We start from the raw sequence: 25,715 nt of genomic DNA on the forward strand, positions 1-25,715 counted from the left end.
TGGTTCCCCTCGCCCCCACGAATAACCGAGTCCCGCAGGCCGGGGCATTCAGACGCCTTCTCATTCTTCTCTTTGAGATCCCCAAGGTACACAGTGTTCTGTCCAAGGATGGCCTCTGCAGACTCCTGGAAATAGGTCACCCACTGGTTCTCTTGAAAATCTGCAATATTTGCGGAAAATATCATGCGGTATTTGAAATTGGGAAATTCCTGGTTACTCTTCTCACAGCGGTACAACCCACTCTGCCGGTCAATCACTTTCTTATTGCAGACCTGAGTTAGGCAGGCATGATACCTACAGTTCTCTTTGTGAAGAAACACCTCTGTTGCCACCATGCTGAAATAGTCTGCCTTGTCATCCTGACCCAGGTTTTAGCTTCATAACAAAGTTTTCCAATTGGGGTTGCTTTCTCGGGTCCCTCCACTCCTGAGGCCAGAGATGGAAACACCATCTAAGGCTTGTCCTTCTGAGTCAAACTGTCCACGAAGTTTATAGGCTTCTGGGATGTCAAGATTCATAATGACAGTGCTAGATGTTAGGACCGAGAGGCTCCGTCTGCCAAAGTCAGAAACTCGGGCTCCTTTGATGGTCATCATAGGCTGCCTAAAACAGTCAAACTTGTCAGCGTCTTCTCCCCACACAGTTGTAGTCACCATTTTCCCTGACATTTCCATCAAATAGATATTTCTCTTAGCAACCTCTCTGTTGTTAGACTTCACTGTGATTTTAGTTGAACCTTCATAGCTCTTGAAGATTCCAATTATGTCTACAAGTGCGTCTTTAGACTTGCTCTCTAGGTCACCGATCCCTGTCAAATCAAACTGAACTGTGGGTAAATGATGGCCATCTTCACAGGGAAGGACAGGAGTCTCATTATTGAAGGTCATCCCACAATCATTTTTAACAGCTGAGAATTATTCGTTAGCGATCTTCAGAGTGCCCTTTGGGAATACACCTTGTTCACTTCAATAAGGGGAAAGAACGTGTCCACCTGCTCACTGAAAGCAGTAGCCCTGATTTTACCACTTTCACCGACAAGTTCTTTAAAGAAAAGCTTTCATTTCTTCCAGGAATTGCTTCAGGTATGGACCTGACTTTTGTTGGTGACACGGGCACACTTGGATTGGTAAGGGGTGAGGCTGGTGATGGGCACCACTTTGGACTGTGTCCCACCTGAAGGCTGCAGCAGGCCAGTTCCAAAAGGTTTTCCAAATGGCGTTGAGGCACCATAAGCCTCAACTACAGTGGAATCCATTCCTAAGCTCCCATTCTGCGGCTGGGGCTTGCTCGTTGGTGGTGTAGCTGCGGAGGCTGGGGAAGGGACTGTTTGCCCATGTCTTTCATTATAGGACACTGGATTCCCAATCTTTAACCTAACTTCTTCAGTAGAGTTCAAAACTTCCAAGTCCATCAAAATAACCACCCTTCTTCTGTCTTTCAGGGTGTTGACAATGAACTGGTTGACCTGGCAGACACAGTTGCTGGCCAGCTGATCATTCAAAAGGAGAGGCTTACTCTGTTCAGAAACTAACACTGCTCTTGTTTAGCTGTGTGAGATGGACATCTGCAGGAGCTCCCATGCCACACCACCATTCTGTTTGGCATATCAGACAATGCTTTCTCTTTTCCAGAGTTAAAGTTTAACCTACAGGAATTCCTATACTTAAATCACATCCTTAACACTTGTATTATGTTTGTTGTTATTTTGAACCAACTAATTTGCTCACTTCAGAAGATTTTAATTCCTCCATGGTATATTATTGTATTTTTTTTTGTTTTTTTTTTTGTAATTTTTTTTTTTATTGGATGATTTATTTACATTTCCTATGTTGTCCCCTTACCCCATCCCCCACCACCCCCTCGGAACCCCCAATTCCCTCGCCCCTCCTCCTTCTTCTCTGTGGATGTAACCTCTATCTACCCCCCCACTCCCACCTCCCCACCCTCAAAATTCCCACCCCCTGGGGCATCCAGCCTTCATGAGGTCAAGGTTCTCTTCTTCCACCTATGCCCAGCAGGGCCCTCCACTTTTACATATTCAGCTGAAGCCCTGGATCCAACCCTAAGTGCTCCCAGGCTGGTGGTTTAGACCCTGGGAGCTGTGGTTGGTTGGTATTGTTGCTCTCCTCATGGTGCCACAAACCCTTTCAGCTCCTTCAGTCTTCACTCTAACTCCTCTATTGAGAACCCCATGATCAGTTCAATGGCTAGTTGTGAGCATCTGCCTCTGAATATGTCTGACTCTTGAAGGCCTCTGAGGAGATATCCATATCAGGCTCTTATCAGCATGCACTTCCTGTCTTCCACATCAGCATCTACCTTTGGTGATTGCACATGGGATAGATACTCAGGTGGGGTGGTCTTGAGACGGCCCCTCCTTCAGTTTCTGTCCCTCACTTTGTCTCCATATTTGCTCCCTTGAGTATTTTGTTGCTCCTTCTAAGAAGGACCTAATCACCCTCACTTGGTCTTCCTTCTTTATGGGCTTCATGTGGCCTGTGAGTTGCATCTTGGGCATTTCAAGGTTCTAGGCTAATATCCAATAATCAGTGAGTGAATACCATGTGTGTTCTTTTGTGATTGGCTTACCTCACTCAGGATGATAATTTCTAGTTCCATCCATTTACCTAGGAACCTCTCGAATTCATTGTTTTTAATAGCTGAGTAATATTCCATTGTGTAAATATACCACATTTTTTGAATCCATTCCTCAGTTGAAGGACATCTGGGTTCTTTCCAGCTCCTGGCTATTATAAATAAGGCTGCTATGAACATAGTTGAGCATATGTCCTTATTATATGTTCGAGCATCTTCTGGGTATATGCCTAGGAGTGGTATAGCTGGATCCTCGGGTAATGCTATGTCCAATTTTCTGAGGAACCGCCACATTGATTTCCAAAGTGGTTGCACCATCTTGCAGTCCCACCAACAATGGAGGAGTGTTCCTCTTTCTCCACACCCTCGCCAGCATCTACTATCACCTGAGTTTTTAATCTTAGCCATTCTGACTGGTGTGAGATGGAATCTCAGGGTTGTTTTGATTTGCATTTCCCTGACGACTAAGGATGCTGAACATTTCTTTAGATGCTTCTCGGCCATTCGAGTTTCTTCCGTTGAAAATTCTTTGTTAAGCTCTATACCCCATTTTTTAATAGGGTAATTTGGTTGTCTGGAGTCTAATTTCTTGAGTTCTTTGTATATATTGGATATTAGCCCTCTATCAGATGAAGGATTGGTAAAGATCTTTGCCCAATTTGTTGGTTGTCGTTTTGTCCTATTGACAGTGTCCTTTGCCTTACAGAAACTTTGCAATTTTATGAAGTCCCATTTGTCAATTCTCGATCTTAGAGCATATGCCATTGGAGTTCTGTTCAGGAACTTTTCCCCTGTGCCCAAGTATTCGAGGCTTTTCCCCACCTTCTCTTCTATTAGTTTCAGTGTATCTGGTTTTATGTGGAGGTCCTTTATCCACTTAGACTTGAGCTTTGTACAAGGGGATAAGAATGGATCAATTTTCATTCTTCTACATGTTGTCTTCCAGTTGAACCAGCACCATTTGTTGAAAATGCTGTCCTTTTTCCACTGGACAGTTTTAGCTCCTTTGTCAAAGATCAAGTGACCATAGGAGTGTGGGTTCATTTCTGGGTCTTCAATTCTATTCCATTGATCTTCCTGCCTGTCTCTGTACCAATACCAGGTAGTTTTTATCACTATTGCTCTGTAGTACAGCTTGAGGTCAGGGATGGTCATTCCTCCAGAAGTTCTTTTATTGTTGAGAATAGTTTTCACTATCCTGGGTTTTTTGTTATTCCATATGAATTTGAGAATTTCCTTTTCTAACTCTGTGAAGAATTGAGTTGGGATTTTAATGGGGATTGCATTGAATCTGTAGATTGCTTTTGGCAAGATGGCCATTTTTATTATATTAATCCTGCCAATCCATGAGCATGGGAGATCTTTCCATCTTCTGAGATCTTCTTCAATTTCTTTCTTCAGAGACTTGAAGTTCTTGTCATACAGGTCTTTCACTTGCTTGGTTAGATTCACACCAAGGTATTTTATATTATTTGCAACTATTGTGAAGGGTGTCATTTCCCTAATTTCTTTTTCAGTCTGTTTATCTTTCATGTAGAGGAAGGCTACTGATTTGTTTGAGTTGATTTTATAACCAGCCACTTTGCTGAAGTTGTTTATCAGGTTTAGGAGTTCTCTGGTGGAAGTTTGGGGGTCACTTAAGTATACTATCATATCATCTGCAAATAGCGATATTTTGACTTCTTCCTTTCCTATTTGTATCCCTTTGACTTCTTTTTGCTGTCTAATTGCTCTGGCTAAGACTTCCAGTACTATATTGAATAGGTAGGGGGAGAGTGGGCAACCTTGTCTAGTCCCTGATCTTAGTGGGATTGCTTCAAGTTTCTCTCCATTTAGCTTGATGTTGGCTACTGGTTTGCTGTAAATTGCTTTTACTATGCTTAGGTAGGGGCCTTGAATTCCTGATCTTTCCAAGACTTTTATCATGAAGGGATGTTGAATTTTGTCAAATGCTTTCTCAGCATCTAGTGAGATGATCCTGTGGTTTTTTTCTTTAAGTTTGTTTATATAGTGGATTACATTGATGGATTTCCGAATATTGAACCATCCCTGCATTCCTGGGATAAAACCTACTTGATCATGATGGATGATTGTTTTGATGTGGTCTTGGATTCGGTTTGCTAGAATTTTATTGAGTATTTTTGCATCGATGTTCATAAGGGAGATTGGTCTGAAGTTCTCTTTCTTTGTCGGGTCCTTGTGGGGTTTGGGTATGAGTGTAATCGTAGCTTCATAGAACGAATTGGGTAGTGTTCCTTCTGTCTCTATTTTGTGGAATAGTTTGAAGAGAATTGGTATTAGGTCTTCCTTGAAGGTCTGATAGAATTCAGCACTAAAAACATCTGGTCCTGGGCTTTTTTTAGTGGGGAGGCTTTTGATGACTGCTGCTATTTCCTGAGGGGTTATGGGACTATTTAGATGGTTTATCTGCTCCTGGTTTAACTTCGGTACCTGGTATCTGTCTAGGAAATTGTCCATTTCATCCAGGTTTTCCAGTTTTGTTGAGTATAGGCCTTTGTAGTAAGATCTGATGATTTTTTTAATTTCTTCAGTTTCTGTTGTTATGTCTCCCTTTTCAGTTCTGATTTTATTAATTTGGATACTGTCTCTGTGCCCTCTGGTTAATCTGGCTAACGGCTTATCTATTTTGTTGATTTTCTCAAAGAACCAACTCCTGGTTTTATTGATATTTTATATTGTTCTTTCTGTTTCTATTTGGTTGATTTCAGCCCTGAGTTTGATTATTTCCTGCCTTCTACTCCTCCTGGGTGTATTTGCTTCTTTTTGTTCTAGAGCTTTTAGTTGTGCAGTCAACTTGTTAGTGTGTGCTCTTTCCAGTTTCTTTTCGTAGGCACTTAGAGCTATGAGCTTTCCTCTTAGCACTGCCTTCATGGAGTCCCACAAGTTTTGGTATGATGTGTCCTCATTTTCATTGAATTCTAAAAAGTCTTTTATTTCTTTCTTTATTTCTTCCTTGACCAAGTCATCATTGAGTAGAGAGTTGTTCAGTTTCCATGTGCACGTGGGTTTTCCATTGGTTTTGTCATTATTAAAGACCAGTCTTAGTCTGTGGTGATCTGATAAGATGCAAGGGATTATTTCAATCTTTTTGTATCTGTAGAGGCTTGTTTTGTGACCAATTATATGGTCTATTTTGGAGAAGGTACCATGAGGTGCTGAGAAAAAGGTATATTCTTTTGTTTTAGGATGAAATGTTCTATAGATGTCTGTTAAGTCCATTTGGTTCATAACTTCTGTTAATTTCAAAGTGTCTCTGTTTAGTTTCTGTTTCCATGATCTGTCCATTGCTGACAGTGGGGTGTTGAAATCCCCCACTATTATTGTGTGAGGTGTAATGTGTGTTTTGAGCTTTAGTAAAGTTTCTTTTGTGTATGTAGGTGCCCTTGCATTTGGAGCATAGATGTTCAGAATTGAGAGTTCACCTTGGTAGATTTTTCCTTTGATGAGTATGAAGTGTCCTTCCTTATCTTTTTTGATTAATTTTGGATGAAAGTCGATTTTATTTAATATTAGAATGGCTACTCCAGCTTGTTTCTTGGGACCATTGGCTTGAAAAATTGTTTTCTACCCTTTTATTCTGAGGTAGTGTCTGTCTTTGTCACTGAGGTGCGTTTCTTGTATGCAGCAAAATTCTGGGTCTTGTTTGTGTATCCAGTCTGATAGTCTGCGTCTTTTTATTGGGGAATTGAGACCATTGATGTTAAGATATATTAAGGAAAAATGACTGTTGCTTCCTGTTATTTTTGTTATTAGAGGTAAAGTTATGTTTGTATCTTCTTTTGGGGTTGTTGGAGGATTACTTACGTGCTTTTTCTAGGTTGTAGTTTCCCTCCTTGTGTTGGCATTTTCCATCAATTATCCTTTGAAGTGCTGGGTTTGTGGGAAGATATTGTGCAAATTTGGTTTTGTCATGGAATATCTTGGTTTCACCATCTATAGTGATTGAGAGTTTTGCTGGGTATAGTAATCTGCGCTGGCAATTGTGTTCTCTTAGGGTCTGTATAATGTCAGTCCAGGCTCTTCTGGCTTTTATAGTCTCTGGTGAGAAGTCTGGTGTAATTCTTATAGGTCTGCCTTTATATGTTACTTGACCTTTTTCCCTTACTGCTTTTAGTATTTTTTCTTTGTTTTGTGCATCTGATGTTTTGATTATTATGTGACGGGAGGTATTTCTTTTCTGGTCTAGTCTATTTGGTGTTCTGTAGGCTTCTTGTATGTTTATGGGCATCTTGTTCTTTAGGTTAGGGAAGTTTTCCTCAATAATTTTGTTGAAGATATTTACTGGCCCTTTAAGTTGAGAATCTTCATTCTCATCTATACCTATTATCCTTAGGTTTGGTCTTCTCATTGTGTCCTGGATTTCCTGGATGTTTTGAGTTAGGAGTTTTTTGCGTTTTGCATTTTCTTTGACAACTGTGTCAATATTTTCCACCGTATCTTCTGCATTTGAGATTCTCTCTTCTATCTCTTGTATTCGGTTGGTGATGCTTGCGTCTGTGACTCCTGATCTCTTTCTTAGGTTTTCTATCTCCATGGTTGTCTCCCTTTGAACTTTCTTTATTGTTTCTATTTCTAGTTTCAGATCCTGAATGTTTTTGTTTAATTCCTTCTTTGTGTTTTCTTCCATTTCTTTAAGGGATTTCTGTGATTCCTCTTTAAGGGCTTCTATCTGTTTACTTGTACTCTCCTGTATTTCTTTAAGGGAGTTACTTAATTCCTTCTTATAATCCTCTATCATCATCATGAGAAGTGATTTTAATTCTGAATCCTGCTTTTCAGGTGTGATGGGGTGTTCAGGGCTTGCTATATTGGGAGAACTGGGCACTGATGATGCCAAGAAACTTTGGTTTCTGTTGCTTATGTTCTTGCGCTTGCCTTTCGCCATCTGGTTAACTCTAGTGGTACCTGCCCTCACTGTGTAAAACTGGAGTCTGTATTTCCAGTTATCTTGCTTATTGCAGAGCTCCTCAGGGTCCAGAGGTCTCTGTGGTCTTATGCTCCTAATCTCCTGGGTGGAAGAACTCCTGGGACTCAGGCCACCTCTTGGATCTGGAAATCCTTCTGCTCTGAGTGCAGTGGGTCCTCGATGACTCAGGATTCAGTTTCAGCTGCTCTGAGTGCAGTGGCTCCTGGATGACTCAGGTTTCAGTTTTTCAACAGGACATGAGCAGACCGACTCTGTGTCTGCTCCAGCCCAGAGGACCAGGCAGGGGCGGAAGGGAAGTGGAATTCCGGAGGGGCGGGGTTTGGGTAGCTGCTGTGCCCTGGATGTCCCTGGCTCCCCGATGTATCTCTGGGGCTTAGGGAGTGAGATGGAGTTCTTACCAGCTGCTCTGAGTGCAGTGGCTCCTGGATGACTCAGGATTCAGTTTCTCAACAGGACAGGAGCAGACCGACTCTGTGTCTGCTCCAGCCCAGAGCTATATTATTGTATTTTAAATTATAATTGATTCACAAAGCAAATCAACATGGATATTAATCAGTGAGAGGAAGATGAGGACCCAGTTAAATATGAAACGGAAAAAGTAAACAGTACAGACTATGATTAAAGAAAAGGGAGGGGAAATATTGAATTGTGACTGAAAGGCAGTGGGCAAATTTACTGGGTGAGAGCATAAGAGCTTGTTGCACATGCACCCAAGTGACAATCTTCTCTATGGCTTGATGCCATGGTGATATTCATTCTGTGAGTCTCAGGCTCTTTGCCAATGTCACCTGACATCTAAATCATGCTATTACTATGGCCTGAGTCACATAGCTTCCCTTGTGGACTTACAAGTTTATGACAGCTTTTCTCTGCCCTTTACAGCATATAGTTAATGGGGTCAATTCATCGTGCCAGGTAATACTTTTAGATCTTTTTAAAAAGATGTCAATCTGTCTGTGTTTTGTACACATGGAGGTTTACAAAAATTTATAACATTTTTGTCTCATCTCCACAGCTTCACACCAACTAGGAAGAAATTAAATGAGAGAAACAGACAGCTGCATTATAGGAAAACACAGATGCTAAGGTCTAACTTTTGGGAACAATTATTGCCAAAAGTGTAGATTAAATTTTATCACTGTAATACAAAATAATATCAGACCATTGATACAATCCAAATTACATCACTGTAAAAAGTATGTATGTACTATGCAATGCAAGATGACACAGAGAAGATATTCATCTACTTTTAAGATCATCACTGATTTTTCTGTGATTTCAATTTTTGCTCACTAAGTGTCAAAACTTTAACTAAATGTACTTCCCAATATTCATATGGTGTCATTAATTCTTGGAGAAAGAGAATGGCTGCAATAATGGCAATAAATGATTATCTTTTAATAATAAGTCACCTGTAATGATAATGAATTTCTAACTTTTATAGAGTATTTACTGTCTAAGAATCATGTTTTCATTAGTTTAGATTGACGAATCCTCGGACTTTGAACATGGTCTCATGTCTTCCAAGCTGGCTTTGAACTTGTTAAGCAGCCAAGTATGGCTTTAAACTTCAAATCCTACTGTGTCTACCTTTTGAGTGGTGAGATTGAATCTGTATGACATCATACATAGAAATAAAATGTAGAGTATCGTCCCTGGTAAGCAAGCACTCAACCAACTGAGCTCCAATCTCACTAATATAGTTTGAAATATTCTATCTGTAATTCATTTAATCATTGCAATATTATTAATCAAGATAATATTAATGAGTTAGTATTATCATCTATCTAAGTTTTAGATGATATTAAAACACATAGAAGAGGAATAATCTTTCTAAGGAATATAATTGGTTAGCAGTGCAGCCATGATATAAATCTATAGTATTCAACTCTCAAACCCTTGCTTTAACTCAACTGAGTCTAGGGAAGCTGTAACTTAAAATAAGAAAATAAAAAGACCTGTCTCTTAAGTTATAGAAACAGAAAGCAGTTGTTGAGTAGAGACTTTCTGACCTGTTCAGGTTCCAGCAAGTCACAGAGTGCAACTATAAATAGTCATTCATGATAGGATGGGGTTTCAGTGTTGTTTCTGGCTTAGAGTCACCCATTCTCTTCTCAGTAGCCCCTCAATATCACATTTGCACACAACTTCAATAAACTCACTGGTTTTCCAAGTTGGGTTTTCATGGAATATACTCTTATGTCTGTTTTCAGTGCCCACACTGGAGTGGGTAGATGTTTGCTCATATCCTCTCAGATGTGAGTCATAGAATACTATTGATGTATGAATGAAGATCCACAAAACCAAAGATTAACTGAAAGGAGTGATTGCATGGTCTTGGGTATGGGTGTAAATCATACAACTGAGGCTGGATACTCTGATCATAGAGCACCCATTGGGAAAATTCCAAACTGGCTGTTGTTCTACATATGACATGTTCTTGAACAACACTACTATGTATAATTTTGTTAAATAAGTGGCTAGTTGTGTGGGTGGAATGAATACACATCTAGTGAAAACAGAAAATACTTATGATTTATTTTAGGATGGAAAGATGGATAGATTTAAGACAGAAGGTATGTTTATTCTTGAATGTGTTTATATCATTCAGAGTTACTAAATGTGAATCTGGTTGTTCAATTTCTAATTTAACTAAACCTTTATAATGTAACCAAACCTTTTAAGAGTTATCATTGATGTAAATTCAAGCTTTTGTGGGATTTCTGGAGCATATATATATATATATATATATATATATATATATATATAAACTATTTATTCATAGCACTGTTCACATATTTTTAAATCATACACCAAAAATAATGCGGCTCACATATCAGATAGAGATTTCATATTTTCAACAATTGTGATTCATAACATTTATAGAATAAATTTCACAAATAGAGATTGTCAGGCATGACTATTAAAATGCCTCCAATTGCTTCTTTTAAATTATAATCAGAAAAGCATTTAAATATGTTGTATTAGGAAATGAAAACAACCTAAAAACTCTCCCTCTGAGGAATGTATAATGAACATGCGTTACATATACACTGTTGAATACTAATCACTTATAAAGAAAATGAAATTTGTAGGTAAATAGATGAACATAGAAATATACTATACTAAGTTAATCCAGACCCAGAAAGACAAACCTTGCATATTCTTTCTCATTTGTAGTTCTTAGCTCTAAATTTTCTGATTTGATCATATAATGTGGAATAATCCCATAAAATAGGAAAGTAAAAAGGTACCTTGGGACAAGAGGTGAGTGCTCTAGAGAAAGTTTATAAGGATACAAGTGATAAGAAAAGAAAATGGGAAAAATGAGGCGGGTAACTGAGTACGAAGCAGGGAAGTCAACACAAAGAGAGGGGAGGTAGAGGAAACCATATTATTATTTATTTACCCCAGTTATATATAACATATATAAGGACATATATAAATAAATTATACATACATGCATACAGACAGACACTCCCAGACAGACAGACATGCACAATCATATACCCATACACATACACACACACAAACACATACACCATATGCAAACACACACACACACACACCCCACATACACATACACACAAAACTACCTAATAAAAGACTCAGTACCGAGAATGCTCAAGAAGCCTTTATTTGTGTTGTTGGTCAGAAGAGTCTAAGAGATTCTCAAAACAATACAAGAACTTGTTGCCCCTAGTTTCCTCCCAAAAATTGTTGAATGTAAGTTCTTTTAGCTAAAGCAGCATGAACTCAGACACAGGACTCTGAAGGTCTCAGTGGAGCAGACCTGAGGCTTAACATTTTTTTTTAACTCTGAAAGTAAAAAGATATATATATATATATATATATATATATATATATATATATATATATAATTTTTTATCAAGCATTATATGTTGCAAATATTTCAGTGCTTAAAACTTCATTTATTAACATTTCCTCTATAAAATAAACCAGAATAAGAACAGTGGTATATAGAACAAGAAAATTGAGTAGAAATATGTGGGATGATTTTAGTTTTCTTATCTAAGTATTTCCTTAGACTATGGCACTAAAACCCCATTAATTTACTTTTTAAATTCATTCTTCTCTCATATATTTCATCCCGACAATTTTCTCTCTCTCTACGCCCCCAGTCCCTCCCCTGACCCACCCTTCCTCCATTTCTCTTCAGAAAAGAGCAGGTCTCCCAGAGATATCAACCGAACAGGCTATAACATGATAATAAGATAATAGGCACAAACTCTATCATCCCAAAAGATGCTATGGAAGCTGCCAAGAGAGGAAAACAGTTAATAGTCCCACCTAAGGGTTCAGGTTAGTAGAAGCTATTGGTCTTCCTGTGGAGTCCTTATACTCTTTGATTCTTTCCCCAACTCATCCACAAGAATTCCTAAGCTCTATCTAATACTTGGTTGTGGGTCTCTGCATCTCTCTCCATTGACTGCTGGATGGAGACTCTCAGAAGACAGTTACCTGATAACATCCTGTTGGCAGGTATAACAAAGTATCATTAATAGTGTCAGGGGTTGGTTCTTATCCATGGGATGAGTCTCAATTTATTCAAGCGTTGGTCGGCAATTCCCTCAGTTTCTGCTCCACTTTTGTCCCTGTATACCTTATAGGCAGGACACATTTTTATCTGAGTGTTTTGTGGGTGGATTGCGGTCCTTATCCCTCCACTGAGAGTCCCCCTGGCTACAGGAGGTAGCCATTTTAGTCTCCTTGTCCCCCACTACTAGGAGTAACTGCCAGAGTCACCCCCATAGACTCCCTGAGACCTCCCCCTTTCCCAGGACTCTGAGACATCCTAGAGATGCCGCCTCCCACTGCAGATTACTGTTCTCTTTCCCCTGTTTTCCCTACACCAGATCACAACTCTCCGTTTCTTTCCTCACTTCCTCTCACATCCAGTTCCCTTTCTCCATCAATTTCCATTATCTATTTTATTTCCTCTTCTGAGAAAGAGTCAACTATTTGCTCTCAGAGTCTCCTTGTTATTTGGCTTTTTTGATCTATGGATTGTAACATGGGTATCCTCCACTTAATAGCTAATATCCCCTTGCATGGTGAGTGTATGCCATGGATTTCCTTTAGCGTCTGGGTTACCTCACTCAGAGTGATATTTTCTTGTTTTATCTATTTGCCTGCAAAAATCATGATGTCCTTGTTTTTAATAGATGAGTAGTATTCAATTGTGCAAATGAACCTTTTCTTTATCTGTTCTTCAACTGAGGGACATCTGGGTTGTTTCCAGTTTCTGACTATTACAAATAAAGCTGCTATCAACATAGTTAAGTAATTGTCCCAGTGGAATGGCGGGGCATGTAAAATACAACTCTTGCATCTAAGACTCAGACCACATTGCATACAAGGGGGATAGAAAGAGTTTGAGAACTAAATGGTAGAAAATCAGCTGTGAGTTTGTATCTCTAAGAAAAGGTATAGGTAAGTTTCACTCATGATACCTCAGCAGTATGTCTACCTGAACAAGGACAGCTATTGTGAAAGGGACAATTTCATGTAGCTATACTCCTAGACAAAGGACTATAGGTAACTAAGAGAAATAGTCTTTATCTAGAGACAAGTCTCCTAATTGGTTATACAGTGCCTTGGAGTCAGCCTTGAAATCATATACATACAATACTAAACACACACACACACACACACACACATATATATACATATACATATACATATACATATACATATACATATACATATACATATACATATACATATACATATACATATATATGGTCAGGATTTTAGTGAGTGAGGAATTGAGGACAGGAGAGGAGAGAAGTTGTAGGAAGGAAAGGGACTGGGCAGAGGGGTAAGTGACCTAATTATATTTTTATAATAAAATGTTATAAATATAATGCTGATATCAGAAGAGGAAACAAGAAAAGAATGCAAGTAATAATTGAAAAAATAATTGCTATTTGCCCAAATTATGATGAGGAATAAACCACATAATCAGTAAGCTCAGAGGTCATAGAACAAAACAAATGCAAACAATAGAAAATAAAAACACCTGCGTTCACTCATGTCCTATTATAATTGCAGAAGTCAAATGTCAAGAGGAATTCTTTTTGGGGGTAGAGTTTTTCTTTTCTTTTTTTATTGATATTTTATTTATTTACATTTCAGATGTCATCTCCTTTCCCCATTTCCCCTCCTTAGAAACCCCATCCCATCCCCCTCCTCCTTTTTGCTTTTATATCATTTTAATTACATGCATGTATTAAAGTCAGTTCTAGATTGAGGGTCTAGCAATGCAATAGATGCAAATAGTCAAGGAACAAGCAAGGCATTAAACACAATTACGTGAACACTCCCATGATCACTGTTTCTAAGGGCTTATCAGGATGACCAAAATATATGAGTCAACTTCCCTGTCTCAGCTAAAACCAAAATTCTTTAGAATGGAAAAAGAACTCACAAATAGATGGTCAGAGAAAAAAATTTCCTCTAACTTTTGAGATATGTATGTGTGAAGAAAATGGCTCCAGCTGCATATGTAGCAGAAAATTGCCTTATCTGTTATCAATAAGAAGGAAGGCCTTTGGTCCTGTGAAGGCTTGATAGGGGAATGCTAGGGTGGTGAGGCGGGGGAGTGGGTGAGTGAATTGGGAGCACCCTCATGGAAGCAGGGGAGATGAGCGTGGGGTGGGGGTTTGTGGAGGGGAACCAGGAAGGGGGACAACATTTGAAGTGTAGTTAAATAATATAACTAATAAAACAATTTTTTAAAAAGGCATCCCGATGGGTGTAGTGCTGGACACCTGTGTAATGGCCACACTGGAGAGGTGAGGATTGTAAGTCCTAAGATCCCACTAAGGCTCAATAGCAAAACTCTATGAAAGAAATGAGGGAGAAAGGGAAGGAGGAAAGGGAAGAGGAGAGGGAGATTCAGGAGAGGCAGGAATTTCAGTTATAATGTTCATCTAAGGACTAAGTAAGCTCCTCACACGAGAAGAGTTGAAGTAACTTCCTTTCCTTTGTCTACAAATACAAAAAAGGGGCAATTTTAAAGCATGCCTGACATAACACAGTGCTTCTCAAATTGAGACCATCAGAATCACGTGGGTAGCAAAGATTTCTGGGCCCCAACTTCAAAGTTGCCAAGTTTTTATCTTATTATTGGAGTCTAGGCCTAGTAGAATGAGCCTGGGCCTTGGCACAGCGTAGCCTATGATTAAGCTATGACTGTCACATGCTACTGTGAGCTTCTGTGAGTGTTAGCAATAAATGAGAACAGTCCCTACTTAGTGCAGAGAGCCCTGGTAAGAAGGAAAGGAGACAACAGGATAATACTGGGCATAAATTCTCAAAATAATAAAATAAACCTACATACCATGACCTAAAAACTTATTTAATAAAAAAAATCACTAATATGCTGTGTTGTGGAAAAAATATTTTTAAAAGAGCAAAACATACAATTATAATAACAAATCTTTCCAGTCATATTTGAGTATTTTTGTTTTGTTGTCGCTGTTGGTTGTTTGTTTTGTGATTTTTTTGTTTTGCAATTTTTAAAATAGTAATGTAACTACATCAAAAAAAAAAAAAAGAAAGAAAGAAAATGGAGTGAACTATATGTCAAACATCGAAGAACCATTTAAGCTGTGGAGTTAGCCTCAAGACTGAAGGATAAATGGAGAAATTTTCAATTAAACATAAATGCAGTAATGTGTTAGAAGATGAAATGATGGAACTAGAAATGCTAAAAGTGGTTATTCAGAGAGAATGGAGATGATTTACAGAAAGAAAGGGACAGTATATACTCCTACACTGAAAGTCAGGGAACATTGCAGGGTACAGGGTGGAAGACTGAAGGAGCCATAGGATGAGGGGTTTTAATGTTACATTGTGTCTCCAAGTAACAGCAGAAGCTATTCCTGTAAAATCTCTGCAATATAACAGTATAAATGTGATCTGAACAAGAAGGAAATCAAAGAAATGCCAAAACGGATGGAGAAAAGCCCATAAAACCTCAGCTCTACCCAAAGACTATAGGCAACTAGGAATGCTGGGAACAGGAGAGGTGGCCTTCTTCAGGAAAGAATACACCTATTGGCTCTCACAGCCAAATGGTAACTCCTGAAAACCTACATACAAGTAAAATTGGAGGTTCTGGGCAGTATACACACACACACAAACACACACACACACACACACACACATATACATGTATATATATATGTGTAATATACATATATATATACACATACACACATATATCCATATATATATGGATATATGTGTGTATGTGTATATATAAAGAAAATACAATAACAGTTGATTAAAATAAGAGCCCATGAATCTGAAGGGAGAAAAGCAGAATAAAATATTGTCATTAAAAAACAATCTCAAAAAATAACCAAAAGAATTAAAAAAAATAAAAATAAGAAATAAGTAGAGGTAAAGTTAAAAGTTTTGTTTTTCTTATTCTTAATAAATAAATAAAATAGCTGTGTGAATTTTATTATTAAATATTTATTTTAAGATAATGATATAGTAATGACAATGTACCAAAATATATTTTCCAATAAATATACATGCAGCTACTTCAATTGAACAATGCAAAAGGTAATTGTGATGGCTATTTCCAATTATCAACTTGTCTATATCTGAAATGCACTACAATCCAGAAATGGAGAGCATACTTGTTATCCAGAACTTGAGGCCAGACAACACAGGCTTTTGATCTGGAACTTGAGGTATAGTGGCCGTGAAAAGCTTAGGCCCAGGCAAGGTAGTACAGGAGTTTATTTCCAGGTGACAGAGGCAAGTAGATCACTGAGTTCAATGCCAGCCCAGAACAGAGCAATCTCCTATGGTGGTAAGCACCTTTAATTTGGGCCATACTTTATGCTGGAGGCTTACACAAAGACAATGGAAAAAGAAGACTTCTTTCTTTCTTTTTTTATTGGATATTTTACTTACATTTCAAATCTTATGCCCTTTCCCAGTTTCTCCTCTGGAAACCACTTATCCCATCCCCTCCCCCCCGCCAGAGCTTCTTTGAGGGTGCTCCCCTACCCACCCACCAACTCCTACCTCCCTGCTCTGGCATTCCCCTACACTGGCTTCCTTCTTCTTTGCCTGCTTGTGCTTACTTGCCAGAATATCTGTTAGAACCTACTTCTTCAGAATTCCAGTTTATACAGAAGACCAGCTAAAACACCTAGCCTGGTTAGATTGAGCAACACCACTGCCCATTATTGGGTTATTTAGACTGTTGACTGAAAGTCATTCCTACATTTTTTTTAAATATATGGTGGCATTCTGTAATTCTGTGATGTTAGAAAATCCCAACTAATAAAGCAACATAAAATATTTTCAATTTTTGTTACATAGAAGGATTGTAGCCTATTATTTTCAATGTTATCATTAATGATATGTTCCTGAGAACTGTTTGTTTATAATTCACATATTTCTCCCTTTATTTTTATAAAGAATATGAATAAAGTTAGTTATCTAAATTTTTCTTTTATTTAAAATCAGAACATATATTATTAGCAAAAAAGTAGAAGTAAATTTATTTTTCAAATAACATGTTTAAGTTTCACTTACTATTTATTAACTGTAATGTTAAAACAGTGTCTATGCTTAAAATAATGTTCAATGCAGTGTCCTATTACAATCACAGATCTTTTGCTAAGTATCTTTTGCCCTAATGACATAAAACACAGGCAAACACATTGCATATGTGAATTTTTACACACCATGTATTCTATAACACCATGAGCTCAAGGCTGTTATTTTAATTACAACAGTCAACAAAACCTCCCCCCATACCCTTAAGATGTCAAAATCTATTTCTATTCTTTAATTTTCTCCACTGATTGTTTTCTCACTTCTGTGACAAATCATTTTTTTTTCAGATGCCTCAGGCTGCGATATTCACTCAATTTCTCCTTCACATAAAAAGTAAGGCATTATATGTGCACATAAATTTAACAATATTAATGTGCCATCATAAAAAAAAGCTATATTTGTATAAGCAGACTTTCATTATGTTGGCTGGAATTCATTCCTCATTAGTCTATTCATTTGTTTATCTAGTCAATTATTCTGTTCTGGTTTTCTTTATTCGTTTATCCACTAATCTCTTCATTCAATATATATATATATATATATATATATATATATATATATATATATATATAATGAGATTTTTTGCAAAACTGATGCATGCGTACATTTATGGAAAGTCTCTGTGTTTCGTGCTGAAGGTACAGTAGTCACAAAGATAGTAAAGAGTTAAGAGAGTTGTTCGAGGAAGAAGCCTAGATGACTAGAATGTTGTATAAACTCCAGGGACTGGTATGTGTTGGAGACTGACAGGGAGGCAAAGTGATAATACTTCAGACCACAGGCTCATCTGAGGAGTGGTAATATTGTAAACAAAACACTATTAACATTTGTGATTAGACAATTGCAGTCTGGACTACAGTCCTTTAAGGTTATGCTTCTCCTATTTAGAATTTCCTTATACAAGAATAAAAGTGGGGAAAGATTGAGACAGAATTAATTATAATAAGGACAACTAAGCTTAGGGACACAGAAAGACACAGTCAACAAAAGCAGTAGTCTCTTAACAGGGGAGTAAATTCAGTGTTTGGTCTTCCTGTTGCTGTTGTTTGGTAGATAAAAAATTATGGATTTGAAAGGTTAACATTTCATGTAACAGTACAAATAATAGCATCAGCCTGAAGTTAGCTTTAATTATGTTAAACATTGAGATTAAAGAGTAAATTTAGACCCTATTAAACTGAAAAGTCTGTCTGTGGCTGACTGTTACAAGCTGAACCACATACTGAAGCATCCAGGGCTACCTTCACTTCTAATCAGATGAATAGAAATTAGGAGGTTTCCACGACCACTCTTTTCTTCTACAATTACTAGAAAAACTGATAGAATTCATGAAAATGCTAGAAATCTAGTCATCTAATTTTTTTAAAAAACTCAAGATATAAAAATTAAAAGAAACAAAAACAGAGATACATATGGTGAAATTTGTAAATGTTCAGATTTTTAGTTAAAACAAATCATGTCCTTGGGGTCTTGGTATTGCCCCATTATTGGGGTGGTCATATATAAATCGAGTGTGGCCAACAAAGAAACTCAAAATGTCAACATACAAAGATGTATGAAGGCTTCATCATATAGCCATGGTTGATTAACTGAATTGTGGTCCATAGCCATGAACTCAATCTCCAGCCCTCTTCTCTTCTTAGTGTGCAGGGTAATATGTTCTGGTTCAACATTCATGTTTTGTAATAACGGGATTGGCCTTTCATCGAAGCTTTTCTCCTCTCAGGACTGTTAACAGTGGCTACCATTGACATAAGTCATTTTATCAGCCTGAACTCTGAGTAATAAACACACTCATCACTTGAGAAATATCAAGGATTTTGAACCTGCCTACAAAAGGTAGATTACTTTTCCCCTTTGACTAAGAGAAATTCTCCAATGCACAATGAATATGTATTTTACTATTATAAAAGGTGGCACAGCTTGCTTTAAAATATAAAATGTAAAATATAATATACTTATTGTATGTATTACTTTTATGATGCTGTGATGAACCATAATGAAGTAATGAGTTTAATTGGACTATAGTTTCTGAGGTCTATGGTTTATGTTGTGAAGCTTAAATCTATTTACTTGAATAAAATTTCAGGTAAATGGAATCAGGACATGTTCTTATAAGAATATACTTGCTGTGTTTGGAAGTTACGCTCTTGCTTATTATATGTTCTATGAACTCGAGTAGATCATTAACATCAGAGATTACAACAGATTTCTACGTAAAAATACATAATGATATCCCTGTAAGTTGTTGTCTGTCTTTATCTAGAGTCAAGCCCCCATTCCCACCTTACTGCCTTTCTCATTGTCTATTGCATTTGTCTAGTGACTTCACTGGCTGTACAATGGAATTTGTTGCATCAAATTCAAAGGTTTAACCAAAGCAGTATTTAAGAAAATATTTGACCAAGAATACCATGCATGGGAAGGCTGTCTATCAGCTCCAAAATGGTCATGCATCACTGATGTGTCTAAATCACTCAGTAGGTAAAAAAGAAAGAGTTAAATACTCTGTCTATCTTGGGATTGTGTTCTTAAATTAAATTTAGTAAAACACCTGATTTCATGAATAGAAACTCCTTTTGAAAGGAAGGGAATAAAATGACCTTTACAATAATGGATTGCATTCATTACTTGCTTTGTACTCAATGAATAAATTTGGTAGAGTTTTCAAGTGACATCATTCAACAGGACGGTTTCTTATTTGTAAGGCTAAAGTTAGTTCTTAGAGCTATAACTCAGCAACCTACTGTGCCAGACAACTCCACAGTAAGAACTCTTAATCTGCATGTAACGATTCCTCTGAACTCAGAAACCTTAATTCCCTGTTATTTTCCAGTTCAATTTCATTAAATTCAAAATTGATTTTTAATACTCTCCTTGAATGTGCTAAAGATTTCCAAGCAATTTGAAAACATAAGATACAATCTTGTGAAACTAAGTGTTACTAAATTGAAGCTATCTTTAACATTATCATTTTTTATGTATAAACTCTAACTTTGTAAGTCATGAGGAAAGATTCTGGGAGCATTTATTCTATAATCATTTTATTTCTATCCACAAAATGTAATGTATTATCTATAACTGAAACAAAATGAAAACTTAGACATTTCAATATTACTTTTGTCTTGATATGAGGAATAACCAGTGTGTTGTTGAAATAATAAAATGACAACCCAAATATAACATTCCAATTGGTTGGAACACGGTCAAAGAATGGAGAATTTGAGGAGATTTTTGAGTGCTTGTGAGAAAGTACCAAGAAGCCTAAACAAGAGTCTTCTGAGTCCAGGTCTTCAAAAATACAGAATCCTCCACTGTTTATGCTTTTCCCCTCCTACTTGTAATGTATAGGAGTGACTTTACCTCATATTGCTCATTACATTTGGATCTAGAACTATGGGAAAACATGTTTTTTCTACCTGTGGCTTATCTGCCACTTGGACGTATCTGCCATGTGTCCCTTACCCTTGTAATTGTATACTTTACTCCTAGGACTTCTCTTAAACCTCAAGGTATACATTGTTTTATGCTATGGATACAACTGGCTATTGCATGAGACTTGAGTCCACCTCATTTATGAGCTCTACTCTCCAAATCATACAATCTCTAGAACGGTAAACACCTACCATACATGAATAAAGGTTTCAGGAAATACAAACCCACAGAAGTGTAAAACAAATGTAAGGTGGGGTGTGGCACAACAGTTTTCTAAGAGGCAAATCCAAAACAACATTCCTGCTTGGAATGAAATGGTTCAGACCTCGAAAATATGCTGAAGTCTATTCTTTGAGACTCAGGAAGAAAACAACTTAGAGACTACAAGAAGTCCCTGAAACTGACCAGAAGCATTATGCCTCTCCTTCTCAAAGCTTGTATAATCAGTATGATCTGCTGAGAGATACTCTCAGATAATCCAATCTGCCTAGGAGAGGCTTAGTGCATCCAAACTGTCTCAAAGACAGACCATCTAAGCTGTTTGAATGACAAAGATAACCAGGAGCTATAAGGAAGAATCTCACACTGGCTGAGTGGCGGGGAAGAGACATTTTCCAACTTGTACACTATATTCAGTGTTTTATCCTTGATAAGCTGTCCCCTAATCTGGGTTAACATTTTTCGACATAATTTTCTTTGAATAATTTCTACTTATGTAATAATAAGACTGCTCTCCATTATCCTGTATATGACTTCAATAAAACTCACTGGTTCGCCAATTTGGATTTTAATGGTATCTTTAAGTAAGTCTGTCGTTCGTTCCCTATCTTGGAAAAAATTAGACAGATGTTTGTTCATGTTTCCCAGGAACAGCCTCACACAACTTGGAGGTAACAGGCTTTGCTCAATAATAGAGTTATTGCTTAGCAAACAACAGATCCTGGCTTTAATCCCTAACACAGAGTATACAGTTGAAAATATCTGGTGAGTGAGGAGAAGAATTTTGCATGGGGTAATTTTTCAAAATATTTCAACTCTTCTATGATTCTTACATGAATTAAAAATTAATGGTATATATCTATCATTCTAAATGGCAGAATGTGTCTGGAGACATGGGCACTGAGAGCTTGAATTCCATACTTCATATGTTATATATTTTAGTTTTAATGTGTTTTTTACTTAGAAAACACAAAGATGATTTAAAGAGGAGTTGTAAATAGTGGGAACCGGAAGAACAGTTGTACCTGTAGTTATTTCCTCTGCATCTTTTTTCCTGTTTGTTCTGTAACTCAGTTGTTGGGAATGCATGTCCATCATTCCAAAACAGTAGCAATCGTTCCAGATTTTTAACTCTACCTCGCATTAAACTTTCAAATTTAATCAATCACCCTTTTGAAAGTTTGCCATCTATATGTTCCTGTGCAAAGAATGTCTCCTCTTTAATTTTGGTGACTCAATCATAGCTAGGGATCAAACCTTCATGATCTCCAACTCAGACTTTGACATATGTTTCTAACTAAGTTCCATGAATTTTAGAGTATCACTTTCCATATAAGTCATCCAAATTTAAGTCTTATATCTGTAAACCACACATCAGACTTGACCATTGTTTAGCGTGATCTCTGTCAATGACCCATGCTTAAAAACACCAACTCCAAGAATATTGTGGTGCCTTATAATAGCTCGCTGTCTTGTATTTGTGGGCAAAAAAATCTACACATAAAACAATAAGTGAATGAGTGAGGTATTTGGATTATGTAGAGAAATATGTTCTACTAGTCTGATTCTTGGCAGAGCAAGCTATTTAGTACCAAAATATAAAGATTCTGCTATAATCTAAAAGGGCTCTTTCATATAAAATAATTTGACAGTCTTCTGCAATTTGTAGACATAAATTATCCATTCTCTGGCATATGATTTAGTGACATAAGTATCAAATTCGATGATATTTCTGCCAATGCTTAATCTATAGAGAGCTTGCACTGGGACTGCTAATTTCAGAAGGGCCAGCTTTTTAGAGCTCATTTAAAAAGTTAATGAGGATTCTCTCCAAAGTAATTTACTATCACAAATTAAGGGTGGTAAAGGAAGATCTCCAGTATGACTCTAGGGGTAGTTTTGCTTGCATATTTAAAGAAAGGTCAGCATAATTAATTAACTTAATTTACTTATCAAAATGAAACTTCATTCACACCAAATAATTTGAATAATCGTTCAAGGAACAAAAACCTATCCAATAGTTTCAAAAATAGTTTTAATAGGGTTTCTGAAAAAGAAAGTGAAACAACATGATGTTCTTTAAAATATAGCTTATTTTATTTGTGTGTAGGTGTACTGTGTAAATTTTTAATGTATGCATGTGTGAGAGAGTGATATTGAAAGAGAGAGAGAGAAAGAAAGAGAGAGAACTAATCTACTTTCAAGCAGAGGGCAAACAAAGATGCCCAATGTCCTCATGTGTGACAGAGTCTCTCACTGAAACAGGAGCTGGGCTGACAGCTAGTATTTTCCAGTCACCATAATATACGGGCTCCCTACAACAACAGGATTATAGACATGCCCATAATTTTCTCTATTCTTTTTTTTAAAGGCTTCTATTTAAACTAAAGTCCTCATACTTGCATGCGAGCCATTTCCTGTATCATCCTGACCACCAATGATACATTAGCTTACATACTCATGAATGCTAGGGAGATATTTTTCCTCTAAATATATAACATACCTGATAACTCTGTGAAATTTTACTAGAAAGACCCTAATTACTTATAGGATTTAAAACTTTACTTTTTACAGAGAAAGCCAGAGTATCACATTATTTGTTATATGACTATCATTATCAGGCAATTGGAACCAGCTAACCCTGCCCCTGGAATAACTTGCCTAAAATTTCTCCAGAAAGTACTTGGTTTTATTGGTTGCTAATATTTGAAAATTTTTTCTATGGACTAGTTCGGATCTTTCATTAATTTCCAGGCAACTTTCAGCTGGAATGTGTGATTAAAGTTATTTTTATCTCATTTGCCATCATAACCACTCATTCTGTCTTCCATGCTTTTGAACTACCCAGTCAAGGCCTTCCTGTCCTTTTAAGTCAGTGCTATGTTGTGTGCGACTTTTTTAGAAATCTATCCTCTGTTTTGATGAATTTACTTTTTGTTTTGAGCACTTATACACTATCTTTTTATTTGAAATTAATATTAGATCTACCATCCTTTATGTCTATAATGTTGATAAGAATCCATTGCTGTTTACTACTTCCTGACATTTTTCTCAAATATATTGAAACTGGTTGTGTGAAATCACATGTTTATCTTCATTCTCTTGTCCGATTCTGTCATCATTTGATTCTGTCTGCTCTTGCATGTATGGAATTGTCATGCTATTTTGAGGAATTAAAAAGTTGTAAACCTCAATCTTTGAGCCATCTTTATTAAATATATAGTCATTTGAAATTTAGGGGATACATAAATGCCCTCCAAATTGATGTTTTGTCATTTTACTTGGAGAAATGTATTAAAGTGCTCTAGAATTAGGAAGAGAGTTTTAAAATTGGGGCAGACTATCTTATGAAGATCATTAAACTCTAATTTAAATGTTAGCTTTTGGATTTCTGGGTGATAAAGAAAGTAATGGCCAAGCTGATTCTGTTTCTTGTACTTTAAGCCATTAGCAGGGATTATTTCTTAATTTACATTATTATATATTTTCTCCAGAATAATTGACTTCATTTAATATCTCATCACTTATTGTAGCACATTCTACACATGCTAAATTTATTTAATGTGAGCACCATATTTTGATTTTTGAAAGCTGTATATTGACTAAAGACAATTAGTAATCTATAAATTTTAATTTTAGTCTATAACTGAACTATGCTTCACTCACAGGAGAGTGCGTAAAATAGAACTTATGACTGTTTTATGAGCAACATTCTCTAGGACTGTTCATTAGTCCTACAGGTCTATTAACTAAGGATTAGTGATTTCATAATGAAATCCCAGGTCAATACTTTTCTATGTACAATATATTAAGGCCACCCTATAAAACAGGTTTAGACTTAAAAATCCAGCTTGGTTGCATAATTTTCATTTATCTATCCAGTCACTATGAGAATTTTAAAGTGTTTATCTTAGATTTATCTCAATATACATAACATACATTTTGTATTATTTTTAAAACAACTTTGTTGATATTTTGTTTTATAACATTGCTATGGAGTTTGACTCCACAATCAGCACACTATCTAATTTTGAGCACTACTGTATCTTTGGTTGGAAATATTTTATACCATACCCCCAGAACTTCTCTATATTGAAACATGTCTTTTGGTTGCTGCTTCTCTTCATTAAAAAAAAAAAAAAAAGTGACAGAGATCCTGAGAGTCAGCTTTCTGTTAAGCCAAATTCCAAAGTTTTTGAATTGTTTATGACATTAAATGGGATATTCTGTTTCAACTGTTTAAATCAATGCATCTGTTCTATGTTTTAAGTCAACATTTTAGTGAAAGATTTATTGGAAAGATCAATGGCACATGGACACTTGAATACATAGATTCCACTGGAAAGAGAAATATCAAAGTTTGTGAAAATTAATTTTAATAGTAATTTATCTAGCACCAAATAACTCTTTTGAAATATATGTACGTATATAGGCTCACAAATAAAATTTTACAGATACAAGTGACTGGCTGACCCAATTATTTCTACAAAGGGTAGAATTTGAAATTTAATTTACATTAATGTTATGGCTTTCCTAAAGTACTGCTACATGAAATCCATATTGAATCTATCATACCTTAGATTTATAAGCAATTTTCTATGTTTTTATACTATGTATTTTCATCTTTCAAATTCAGTTTTTCACTTCCTTAAATTTGTTGAGCAAATAATCAATTCAAGTGAATGTCCTCTGATTGTCTTAAATATAATATTGAAAGGCAACAAATGGAAAGTAAAGGTACTGCATACAGAGCTTGCAATCTTAACTAAAGTCATGAATTGCAGCACAATAGAAGCACTTCTCCAAAAAAGAAGTTAGAGCACACAGGCTGATTGCATTCAAGAGTGTGAGTCTCAACCGAGCAGCCCTTGATTCTCATTTTTGGCTCATTAGCAAAACTCAAGAA

General features: G+C 36.6%; 1 pseudogene; it reads right to left on the reverse strand.

Annotated features, from left to right (window-relative positions):
- Positions 1-21,448, reverse strand: part of LOC114619386 — a 24,190-nt pseudogene extending 2,742 nt beyond the window's left edge.
- Positions 21,449-25,715: the final 4,267 nt, after the last annotated feature.

The sequence above is a fragment of the Grammomys surdaster genome, unplaced genomic scaffold (assembly GCF_004785775.1).
Source record: "Grammomys surdaster isolate TR1022 unplaced genomic scaffold, NIH_TR_1.0 150, whole genome shotgun sequence".
NCBI classification, from domain to species: Eukaryota; Metazoa; Chordata; class Mammalia; order Rodentia; family Muridae; genus Grammomys; species Grammomys surdaster.